Here is a 12,064-nt window from a genome sequence, read left to right on the forward strand (position 1 = left end):
AGGTTTTAGAACTCAGAGATTTTGAGAAATTTGTCTGCACTACACACTTTGTGATATCCCCAAATACATGCTGACATTATAGATTCTAATTGCTTAAAATAAGCTTGAGGCATATGTGTAGTGACTAAACGAAATACTAATAAATATGTAGGTAAAATATTAATCTTAACTAAAATGATATCGGAAGCCTATCGCAATGCTGCAAGAGAATTGTGCAATCGATTAAAAGATTTGACAGTATAAAACTTGCACATCACATGTGGGTTGGAAGAAATACGGATACTCAGATACTTTACCACTGTTGAAGTTTTATATCCTTGTGAGTGAATTACATAATTGTTAAAAAAAACTCTGCTTTTGTAGTACTTAATGTGCATCCCGAGACTCTATCAAATTGCACTTGGGCGTTCTTTAATCATTTGTTCACCGTTTCCTTCAATAACCTTTGTTTTTTAGTACTTCCTTATCAGAACCGTTTCTTTTATCTAGCCAGTAATTTTATACAGCGCCAAGTCATTAAAAAGTATTAAAGCGCTTTACACACAACAATGGCCTGAGTACAGCAAACATGTCTTAGAAAAATTCAGAAGAGACTTGGGGAAGGTGGGGATAGAAAAAGCAAAGGAGATGCAGGGACTGGGAGCAGGGACGGAACAGCAGTGAAAGAAAGTAACTTCCCTACGAAAACATCGAGATTATTGCATTAATGTCTGAATCAGCGATAATAGGAATTGGCTTGAGTGGCATCTTCGATAATTCCCATTGGACGTTAAGATCTGAGGGTCCAGAGTCTACAAGAAAGGTTCTGAATAGGTGAGTTTTGAGATTCTTTTTTTAAGGACAAGTTCATGGGTTAGTTCGGACTACTAGTTCTTACTTTCATATAGACATTTTGAAAACCAGCTAGGCAGAATTTGTCTGCACGGTGTCTAGTTGTTAACTAGGAAAAATATAGGTTTGGATACTTCATGCTTTATTAGAAAGCACTGGTTGTTAGTTTGAGGGTATAAATCTAGATAAAAGGCGAGAAAAAGTGTGGGCTGAAATATTGTTAACTACAAACCAATTTTGAATATCTGGCTTTTGACACACAGCACTTTCTTGACACTCATGTCATGCCGATGAGGGTGTACACTGTGTTATTAACAAGACTGCCTCAGTAAGTAGGAGAGCCAGCAGGATTTGTTGGAGCCCCCATGAGGGCCCACTGGCAGCAGGCACAGGGAGTCGCAGGGAGGCCTCAGCAGCACCACAAAGGGGTCATCCCACATCACAGAGGTTGCAGGGTGGATCATATTCTTCGAGTTGCAGAGTGCTGGAGGATAAGTCAACAAGTCTTTGAAACGGCAACAGATGTGGTGCACAGGGGTTTCGTCCCAGTGGCCACAGCGAAGGCCCACTGTCTCCCAAGTTGGATAGAAGAAAGTTGGACCTGGAGGGGACCACAGAACCACCACCAGTGTTGCACAGCCTTCTCGATGTCCGTGGGACAGCAGGATCCACCAGCTGGTCATGGTTGTTGAGGTCAAGAAATGAAATTTTTATAGCTCACTGCACTAAGGAATGCCCATTTGTATTCCATGCTGTGGGTTCTCAAAAGGGGTTGTAGGCCAGTTTACCGCCAAGTACAAAGTACATGCGATTGTGAACGGTTGAGAGCCCACTTTCATATAGAGTTATTTAACATGTAATTAATAATTTGAGATTAATACTCAGATTCAGGTTGGTGGATCAAAGTCTATTTATTATTGTCCTTTTAGGCCTAAAGATCTAAGCAGCTTGTAGATGTCATTTTTGAAGACAACTTCGAAGTTTCAGACCGGACAGCTGACACGTGTTTCGCCCCCTAGTGGTGAATATACCTTGGGCTTTTTCAAGGTTGTAAACAATACAAAGTAATTACAGCAGCTGTCAAAAAAAGAAGAGGACGCTGGAATGTCTTTTAGTGGTGAAAGTCATACAATGCATTAAAAAATAAAAATGGAAGGTATTTCGAAATACACCCACAGGAGCAATTTTGTAGACTTAAGGTGAACACTGGGCAAGGGTCAGGACCACACCAACAGGACACTCCGGGAAGCACTGGGGCAATGGGGATTGGTCTTTGTGGATTTAGGCTGCAGGCTCTGGCTGGGGTGCCAGTCTGGGACAACCAACAAGTAGGTCGCATACCAAAGTTGCTCCCGGACTTAGATGCACCTTTGGTCCTCTTCACCAGGGCCCAGGGGCGACTGATACAGGGGTGCCCTTTGGCATTAGGTTTCCTTGTCCACAAGCACTCGTGGCTGGAGAGTCCTGTGGTCTGAGTCTGCAGGCATCATCGGGGAGTCCAGGAGGGGTGAAACCACAGTGGACTCGAGCTCAGGAGAGCTAGGGTATGTCAATAACACCATAGGTCCACTTCAACTCTGGCCGGTGGTGACGGGTGCAGTGGTTGCTGGAGGTGTTGGGTTTCTTTTATCACAGAGGCTTCAGCAGAGGGGGCCTCAATTTAGGGGCAGTACAGGAAGTGCTAGGTGGCAGCCAATGGGTTGCCCACCTTTTGGGTGGCTACACCCTTTCTATGACCACTTCCACTGGGAAGTGGGCATTATCCTGAACCTAGTGGCCTAATTGCCTTCCAAACCAAGATGGAGGAATTTAAAAAGTGGTGTCCATTTCAGCTCGTCCACCTTAGAAATTGGACTTTCATGAAGTGGGAAAATCTCTTAAATCGGCCTAATTTTCCAGTCCGTCTTGCCACCAAAAGTGGGGCCAGGGCAGGGGGGTTAGTCATCTCTGCCTTTTGGAGAGCTGGTTCGCATTACAAAGGCGGCTAGGCCTTTGAAGCTTTCCGCCCAGGAATGTCCATACTGCCTGAATGCGGTGCCAACACCCCTGCCCAGTTCAGGCTTTTGTCTCTGGACCCAGAAAGTGCTGGCTCTCACATTAGGGGGTCAGAAACGTGGCTGAACTGGTCAGGACCAGTGAATTAACACTGATCTTCTGACAATTGATCATCTGGGGTAGTAGTTGGTAGTTTTCTGGGGGCATCTTTAAGGTGCCCTCTGGGTGCAATTATTGGTAAATCAGTGTGGGTTCACTAATACGTGATGTTGGATACCAAGCATCCCTAGCTTTAAATAAGCCATCATGTAGCTGGGAAACACGTAGTGACCAGTGCCCTATCTGAAATGGCTCCCCTGGTCACTTTCTATGTCTGAGAATCGACAAAGACAAAGCAAAGGAATATCTGCTTGTGCAGATGTGCCCTCACATGTAATATAATGCACTTTGCCTTAGGGATTTAAAGCCTGCTAGAGGGAAAAATAACATTGCATGCAGTGTTCGGGGACAGGGCACAGAGGCTGTGTGCCATGTTGTGTTTACACTTTGGTCACACCAAGACATGCAGCCTGCAATGGCAGCCTCTCATGTGCTTGGTGAGGGGTCCCTTAGGGTGGCACAATTCATGCTGCAGCCCTTAGGAGCCCTCGTTAGAACCCCAGGCCCTTGGTACCAGGGGTACCATTTACTAGGGACTTACACAGGGGTACTAAATGTATTGGCAATTAGGGAAACAACTGTGCAGTTTTGAGGAAAGAGATGTGGTACTGGGGACCTGGTTAGCGGGAACACAGCACACTTTCAGTCGCAATTACATCAGATACGAGGCAAAAAGTGGGGGCTAACCATGCAAAAAAAGGGTGATTTCCTACAACAGTCTTGCCTTTCCACAGGACCTGCATGTCCTGAAAAACCTTTTCTTAGATCCTTCTGACACACTGGTAAAACAATGTACCTTAAAGCTGAATCCAAAGACATCCTTGAGAGGAGAAAAGGCATCAAAGGTTTACCAACTGTAACATCTGAACAGAGCTCAAAGAGACTCCCTCACACATGATGCACAGTTAGAAATCTGAGGTATGGTGGCTCTACAGGGAGAAGTGGTCCTGCTTCCAGCCTCTGACTGGCTAAAGCTTGGGTCTATTAAAACAATGTAAATTGGTTAACAATGTCACTTTCTTTTTCCATGTTATTCCAATGTACGTTTTAGTACTGCTTATTTTAAATACTGTGGGGCTCCCACCATGATGACAAGAAGGATTCAAGCATGTGACCCTATGAAAGGTTCAATACAGGTTTTGGAAAAGAACCAGAGGCTACCACACTACTGCTTTTCAGCTCCCAACCTTTGGCTAAGCATCCCTGGGACATCAACTTCAGACAGCACCAGCTGAAGAGTTTCTCTGGTTTGTGAATAGCCTTGAATTCCAGTGAAAAATGGAGTCTCTCACCGGACCACTGGACCTCACATGTCTGCTGATGTCGAGCCCAATGTCGTATCGAAGCTTCAGAGCACAACATTTGCCACCAAAATGTATATAGTAGTGGGTTAACATCCAACTAATGTTGCAAAAACAAGTCTAGCGATAGTTGTTGCCACAAAGCATATATCAATGTTATGTGGCACCTTGTACATGGTTGCCCAATATAATAACAATTGTGTTAAGTGTTATTTCCAAAACCTGCATACTGAATAATTACAAGCAACTGCATGCCAAAATTAACATAGCTTCTCACAGGTGGCAAACATATAGACATCATTCGCAGTATCAATTGATCATCTGGGGCAAAGTGCATCTCTGAAACAGTTCCACTGATACAGTCTACTGGGAGTATAATATAACTTGTGGACTGTTTTAGGATGTTGTATTAATATCTTAGCAGCATGCAAATACTTACTGCTTAATTGAAAACCGAGTACCACCATTTTATTTCTAACTGTTGAATAAGTTACTTACCTCCGGTAATGCCATATTTGGTAGAGACTATCTAGCTGCAGATTCCATACCTTAGAATTATCCCCAGGCGTCAGACTGGATACAGAAATTCTTGAGCAGTACCCCTGTGTGCCAGAAGTGTGGAGCCACGAATAATGCTGATAAACTGGCGTTCATCACTACAGGCATCAAGATGGTCAACCTGTGCAGAAACCTGTTTGCAAAGCAGGGAGGATCAATCAGGAATTTGAGGCTACATAGAGTCTCTACAAGATAAGGCGTACCCGAATGCAAGTCACTTGTTCATCTGATAGAGACTTCCAGCTGCACATTCCTTAGCTTAGAATAGATATCAAAGCAGTACCTTCCCAGAGGTGGGACTTCAAACAGATTAGACCAGAAATTTCTGCAGGCCCAAAAAGGGCAAATGTCTGTCACAACAGACCTGACAACCAAGAAGTAGCACTTGGGCAGCCTGTGCAAAGACACCCACAATGCTGCCTTACAGATGTCCAGGCCATGGACTCCGAATGCTAACGTAGTGGTCACAGCTTTGTCTCTATTGGAGTTACTTTTTGGCCACGGTTTAGCAGATCTTTGTGCACAGCACTATCAATAATGAGATGGTTTCTTTCTGCACAGCCTTCCCTTTTTTCAGCCTCACATACAGAACAAGCAGTGGACTGTCCACCCAGAACTCTAGTATGATCAATGCAGAATGCCAATTCACTTTTTGGGTCTAAACAGGTGAGTCTCTCCTCTTCCTTGAAGAGTGAGGGGGAGCAAAGAAGGTAGACAAGGTGATATTTTGGCCTCCATGGAAAGGTGTCACTACTTTCAGAAGGAATGAAGTACGAGTTCTCAGAGTCCGTTTGTCCGGATCGAATGTCACACAGAGAGGGTGCACAGAGTGTGTGTGCGCAGGTTGCTGACCCTCCTGTCCGATGTTCCGACCACCAGAAAAAAATATATTTTATGGTTAGTAACTGGAGTGGACAGCTGCGCAGTGACTCGAAGGCACGCACATGAGAAATGTTAAGGCCAGGTTGAGGTCCCATTGGGGCAAAATGAATGGCCTGGGAGGAAACAGGTGTTGCAATCCCTTGAGCAAACGACTCACAACAGGTGACTTGAATAAAGAAGGTTGGTCCAGCAATTGCAAGAAAGCAGATATGGCTGGCAAGTAATACCCATCACAAAAAATTGCAGCACTGGGACAATACAGCCAGCACTGAAACCTCATATGGTGGTCAGTAAATGGACTACTCAAGTGTAAAACAGACAGCGCTCATGCTGCAAAGAAGTGCAATCATGCACACTGCCCAAAGACAATGCCAATTAAACCATCCAACATAACACAATTTGAACTTACAAATTTGTGACTTTCTGTTGTCAAGATGTCTGTTCACAACACCTTTTTAATAAATAAGAATGGTGGGAAAAGGTGGGGGTACAAATACAATCTTTTCAATATCCAATGCGTTTTACATAGAGAGAGTAGAAATATTTGGCAATATGTCATCCAAACACACCCATAACAATAAACAGTTAAATCAAAGCATAGCCAACACATGTTTCATCTCTATCCAAGACTTCCTCAGGGTTACTGACATATGATTCAGAAGACTACAACCATAGTGGCCAATAATAACATTTTAAGTCTGCTAATGCCCAGCATTCTTGAGGTTTTAGAACTCAGAGATTTTGAGAAATTTGTCTGCACTACACACTTTGTGATATCCCCAAATACATGCTGACATTATAGATTCTAATTGCTTAAAATAAGCTTGAGGCATATGTGTAGTGACTAAACGAAATACTAATAAATATGTAGGTAAAATATTAATCTTAACTAAAATGATATCGGAAGCCTATCGCAATGCTGCAAGAGAATTGTGCAATCGATTAAAAGATTTGACAGTATAAAACTTGCACATCACATGTGGGTTGGAAGAAATACGGATACTCAGATACTTTACCACTGTTGAAGTTTTATATCCTTGTGAGTGAATTACATAATTGTTAAAAAAAACTCTGCTTTTGTAGTACTTAATGTGCATCCCGAGACTCTATCAAATTGCACTTGGGCGTTCTTTAATCATTTGTTCACCGTTTCCTTCAATAACCTTTGTTTTTTAGTACTTCCTTATCAGAACCGTTTCTTTTATCTAGCCAGTAATTTTATACAGCGCCAAGTCATTAAAAAGTATTAAAGCGCTTTACACACAACAATGGCCTGAGTACAGCAAACATGTCTTAGAAAAATTCAGAAGAGACTTGGGGAAGGTGGGGATAGAAAAAGCAAAGGAGATGCAGGGACTGGGAGCAGGGACGGAACAGCAGTGAAAGAAAGTAACTTCCCTACGAAAACATCGAGATTATTGCATTAATGTCTGAATCAGCGATAATAGGAATTGGCTTGAGTGGCATCTTCGATAATTCCCATTGGACGTTAAGATCTGAGGGTCCAGAGTCTACAAGAAAGGTTCTGAATAGGTGAGTTTTGAGATTCTTTTTTTAAGGACAAGTTCATGGGTTAGTTCGGACTACTAGTTCTTACTTTCATATAGACATTTTGAAAACCAGCTAGGCAGAATTTGTCTGCACGGTGTCTAGTTGTTAACTAGGAAAAATATAGGTTTGGATACTTCATGCTTTATTAGAAAGCACTGGTTGTTAGTTTGAGGGTATAAATCTAGATAAAAGGCGAGAAAAAGTGTGGGCTGAAATATTGTTAACTACAAACCAATTTTGAATATCTGGCTTTTGACACACAGCACTTTCTTGACACTCATGTCATGCCGATGAGGGTGTACACTGTGTTATTAACAAGACTGCCTTTTCTGCTAACCTGCAAAGCTTTAGGCAGTATTTTGATTGTGAAATTGCATCACGTGTGACTTCATCTAAAGCAGGGACTGCATATTTTTTTAAAGGTCAAATTTCCACTTCAGCATAGACCATGTGTCCAGATGCTGTCTTTAAACATAGTGGGTCATGCGTGTGACATGCACAGTTACATCTCACCAGTGGAATCATCATGATCAAGCTAAAGAACCCCAATAAAGCCTGCTGTTAAATCATGGTTTATTGTGAAAGTTCAAATCACCACCCAGAGGTAAATGTGAAAACCATCAGAACATAGCAAGTGGAATTTAGATGAGAATAAAAACATATCTAGAGAGGCTCCCATAAGGCCTTTGTAGAAATCAAATCCATCCCAAAGACTCTCACATTACATAAGGCCCCAGGTGCGGATGGGTTCAGTGGAGAATTCTACAAATTATATACTATCAATCTTACGTAGATACTGAAAAACATATTTCAACCCTGTTGAAACCCTAGTAGGGTTACCCAGTTGACAAAAGACGTGGTGATCGAGGAAAGGTCATTCAGAGAACTCATCCTATAGTCCAATCACATTACTGAATCTGGATGTGAAGATCAATATGAAAATACTTGCGAAAGACTGGCCACAGTCCTCCCAACTTTGCTTCATGAAGACCAATTAGGATTCTTGACAGGCAGACAGACTTTTGCTAATATCAGTTGCATACCCAACCTTGTCAAGATGACAGAGCGAAAACAACTGAAGGCAGATTTTTTGGCACCTGATGACAAATAAGCCTTCATTAAGGTGGACTGGCTTTTTTTTATCAGGGAAGTAATGGAGTGATTCAGGCTCAGAGACTCATTCATACTACTAGTGAGTTATTGAGGCCCAAGACCAGGAATATGCCCGGTGAAGCCTTCTCTGACATGTTTCAATGGAGGCCTAGGACACAATAAGGCTGTCTTTTGCCCCCACTACTCCATGTAACAGTGATACAACCATTAGCTAATAAAATATGCCTCGAGAACAGCATCAAAAGGTACCCATTCGGAGGTGTACATCATAAAATATCGCTTTTGTAGACAATGTGCTCCTCTCGTTTTTAGATCTGAGACAATCATTACCACCACTACACTGAATCATGTTGAAAGCTTTAGGATATAAAATCAATAACACTACATCTGAACTCCTACCCCTGGGATTGATGAAGACAGACACCTAATCTGTTAAAGATACAATCCCTTTCAAGATAACTAATTAGGCTGTATAGTTTCTATGCCTCAATATAACACACTGTAGGAAGTTGGCTCTGTATGTACTATTTCAAAGTAAGAAATAGCATGCATAGAGTCCAAGGCTTCCCCTTAGAGGTAGGATAGTGGCAAAAAAAGATAATTCTAATGCTCTATTTTGTGGTAGTGTGGTCGAGCAGTAGGCTTATCAGAGGGTAGTGTTAAGCATTTGTTGTACACACAGGCAATAAATGAGGAACACACACTCAAAGACTTACTCCAGGCCAATAGGTATTTATATAGAAAAATATATTTTCATAGTTTATTTTACACCCTCAGCGGCACAGGGGCGGCCAGGTGCAGAGTGCAAACAGGGGTCGGGTTTTCAGGAATCAATGGGGAGACCCGGGGGTCTCTTCAACGATGCAGGAAGGCACAGAGGGGGGGGCTCCTCTGGGTAGCCACCACCTGAGCTAGGCAGAGGGTCGCTCCTGCACTGGAGTTCGGTTCCTTGAGGCCCTGTGGGCTGCGGGTGGAGTGTGGTTTCCAGGTGTCGGGTTCCTTGAAGCAGGCAGTTGCGGTCAGGTGGAGCTTCTGGATTTCCTCTGCAGGCGTCGCTGTGGGTTCTCAGGGGGGTCAACTCTGGCTACTCACGGGCTTGCAGTCGCCAGGGAGTCCTTCCTGTAGAGTTTGATTTCCGCAGGTTGAGCCGGGTGCAGAGTGGAAAGTCTCCCGCTTCCGGTGGGAAACACGTGGTCTTTAAAAGTTGCAGTTTCTTGAACAGGGCCGCTGTTCGAGAGCTTCTTGGTCCTTTAGATGCAGGGTAGTCCTCGGAGGCTTCAGAGGTCGCTGGACCCTGTTGGATGCGTCGCTGTTGCAGTTTTCTTTGAAGTAGGGAGACAGGCCGCTGGGGCCAAATCAGTTGTCATCTCCATCTTCACTGCAGGGCTTCAGGTCAGCAGTCCTTCTTCTTTAGGTTGCAGGAATCTATCTTCCTCGGTTCTGGGAGCCCCTAAATACTCAATTTAGGGGGGCGTTTAGGTCTGGGAGGGCAGTAGCCAATGGCTACTGGCCCTGAGGGTGGCTACACCCTCTTTGTGCCTCCTCCCTGTGGGGAGGGGGGCACATCCCTAATCCTATTGGTGGAATCCTCCATCTGCAAGATGGAGAATTTCTAAAAGTAAGAGTCACCTCAGCTCAGGCCACCTTAGGGGCTGTCCTGACTGGGGAGTGACTCCTCCTTGTTTTTCTCATTATCTCCTCCAGCCTTGCCGCCAAAAGTGGGGGCAGTGGCCAGAGGGGCGGGCATCTCCACTAGCTGGGATGCCCTGTGGTGCTGTATCAAAGGGGGTGAGCCTTTGAGGCTCACCGCCAGGTGTTACAGTTCCTGCAGGGGGAGGTGAGAAGCACCTCCACCCAGTACAGGTTTTGTTCCTGGCCACAGAGTGACAAAGGCACTCTCCCCATGTGGCCAGCAACATGTCTGGTGTGTGGCAGGCTGGCAAAAACAAGTCAGCCCACACTGGGAGTCAGGTATGTTTTCTCTGGGTGTATTTCACAATAAAATGTACACTGGCATCAGTGTGCATTTATTGTGCTGAGAAGTTTGATACCAAACTTCCCAGTTTTCAGTGTAGCCATTATGGTGCTGTGGAGTTCGTGTATGACAGACTCCCAGACCATATACTCTTATGGCTACCCTGCACTTACAACATCTAAGGTTTTGCTTAGACACTGTAGGGGCATAGTGCTCATGCACCTATGCCCTCACCTGTGGTATAGTGCACCCTGCCTTAGGACTGTAAGGCCTGCTAGAGGGGTGACTTATCTATGCCATAGGCAGTGTGAGATTGGCATGGCACTCTGAGAGGAGTGCTATGTCGACTTAGTCATTTTTTCCCCACCAGCACACACAAGCTGGCAAGCAGTGTGCATGTGCTGAGTGAGGGGTCCCCAGGGTGGCATAAGACATGCTGCAGCCCTTAGAGACCTTCCCTGGCATCAGGGCCCTTGGTACCAGGGGTACCAGTTACAAGGGACTTACCTGGGTGCCAGGGTTGTGCCAATTGTGGAGACAAAGGTACAGTTTTAGGGAAAGAACACTGGTGCTGGGGCCTGGTTAGCAGGTCCCAGCACACTTTCAAATCATAACTTGGCATCAGCAAAGGCAAAAAGTCAGGGGGGTAACCATGCCAAGGAGGCATTTCCTCACACACACTACTTATTGAGATGGTACCAAGTTAACACCTCATTTGTAGAGGGAGATTAAATTGGATTTTCCAAGCGCGGTAGCCTATAGTTATCCTGACTAGGATGTCTTGCAGCTATTAAAATTAACCTAATCCCCAGATTGTTTTTGATCTTTCAATCACTACCAATTGGAGTATATGTAAGCTGCACAACTTACAATACACCCTCATCAAGTTTGTATGGCAAGATTCAGCACATAGGGTCTCTAGGAAAGTGCAACTGTCACCTTGAGATAAAGGAGGGCTCAGTTTTTGCCATATAAGTAATTACTAGAAAGTGGTACAGTTAAGTATTATAGGAGAATGGTCTAAAATCCGATGAACAATGGCTGTACATGGACTGAGCATTCGCGAACAGAACTTTGTGGAATGTTATGTGGCTACCATGTAAACAGACCACAAAACCTGTATTGCTGCCAAGTCCCTAGTACACTGATGGATATATGGAACAATAAAGCAATTCAATATAAAAACAAAATCACAATTTTCCCTTCAATTCTGATGTCTATGCTGGATAACCCAGTGTTTACATCTGGAGACTATATAATGAATTCAGACATGTTTCAGAAGCAAATGTTAGGCACCTTTATTGTCTGCAGACAAATATATAGCCTCCCTGAACAGGAGTGATTGTGCTGCCAACAGGTGAGGCACTGGGTGCTACAACCCATGATTAGAGAAGCTGTGACCAGACCATTTACAGAAGGGAATAAATTACTCATGTCATATCATGGAACCAAAGGGCGGGTTATCTTAGCACACCTCGAGTAGCCTTCATAGGTTTATGTAAGTAAATGGTCTACAACACTACAGAAATCAATTACCCACTGAGAGATGGGCAATACTGTGAAAAGACATTCATAGAAATGACATCTCTGTAGGGCACAGATGCTGGACAGAATGTGAGGAGGAGGGCACCTCATTGCATATCTGATGGACATGTCCTAAAATAAAGTATTCTGGCAGGAAGTCCTTACAGCCACCAAG

At 44.0% G+C, this 12,064-nt stretch overlaps 1 protein-coding gene across 1 annotated transcript in view; it reads right to left on the minus strand.

Moving 5' to 3' along the window:
* Positions 1-12,064, minus strand: part of ATG2A (autophagy related 2A) — a 2,189,461-nt gene that overhangs the window by 1,982,618 nt on the left and 194,779 nt on the right. The window lies entirely within an intron of this gene.

The sequence above is a fragment of the Pleurodeles waltl genome, chromosome 9, assembly GCF_031143425.1.
Source record: "Pleurodeles waltl isolate 20211129_DDA chromosome 9, aPleWal1.hap1.20221129, whole genome shotgun sequence".
NCBI lineage: Eukaryota > Metazoa > Chordata > Amphibia > Caudata > Salamandridae > Pleurodeles > Pleurodeles waltl.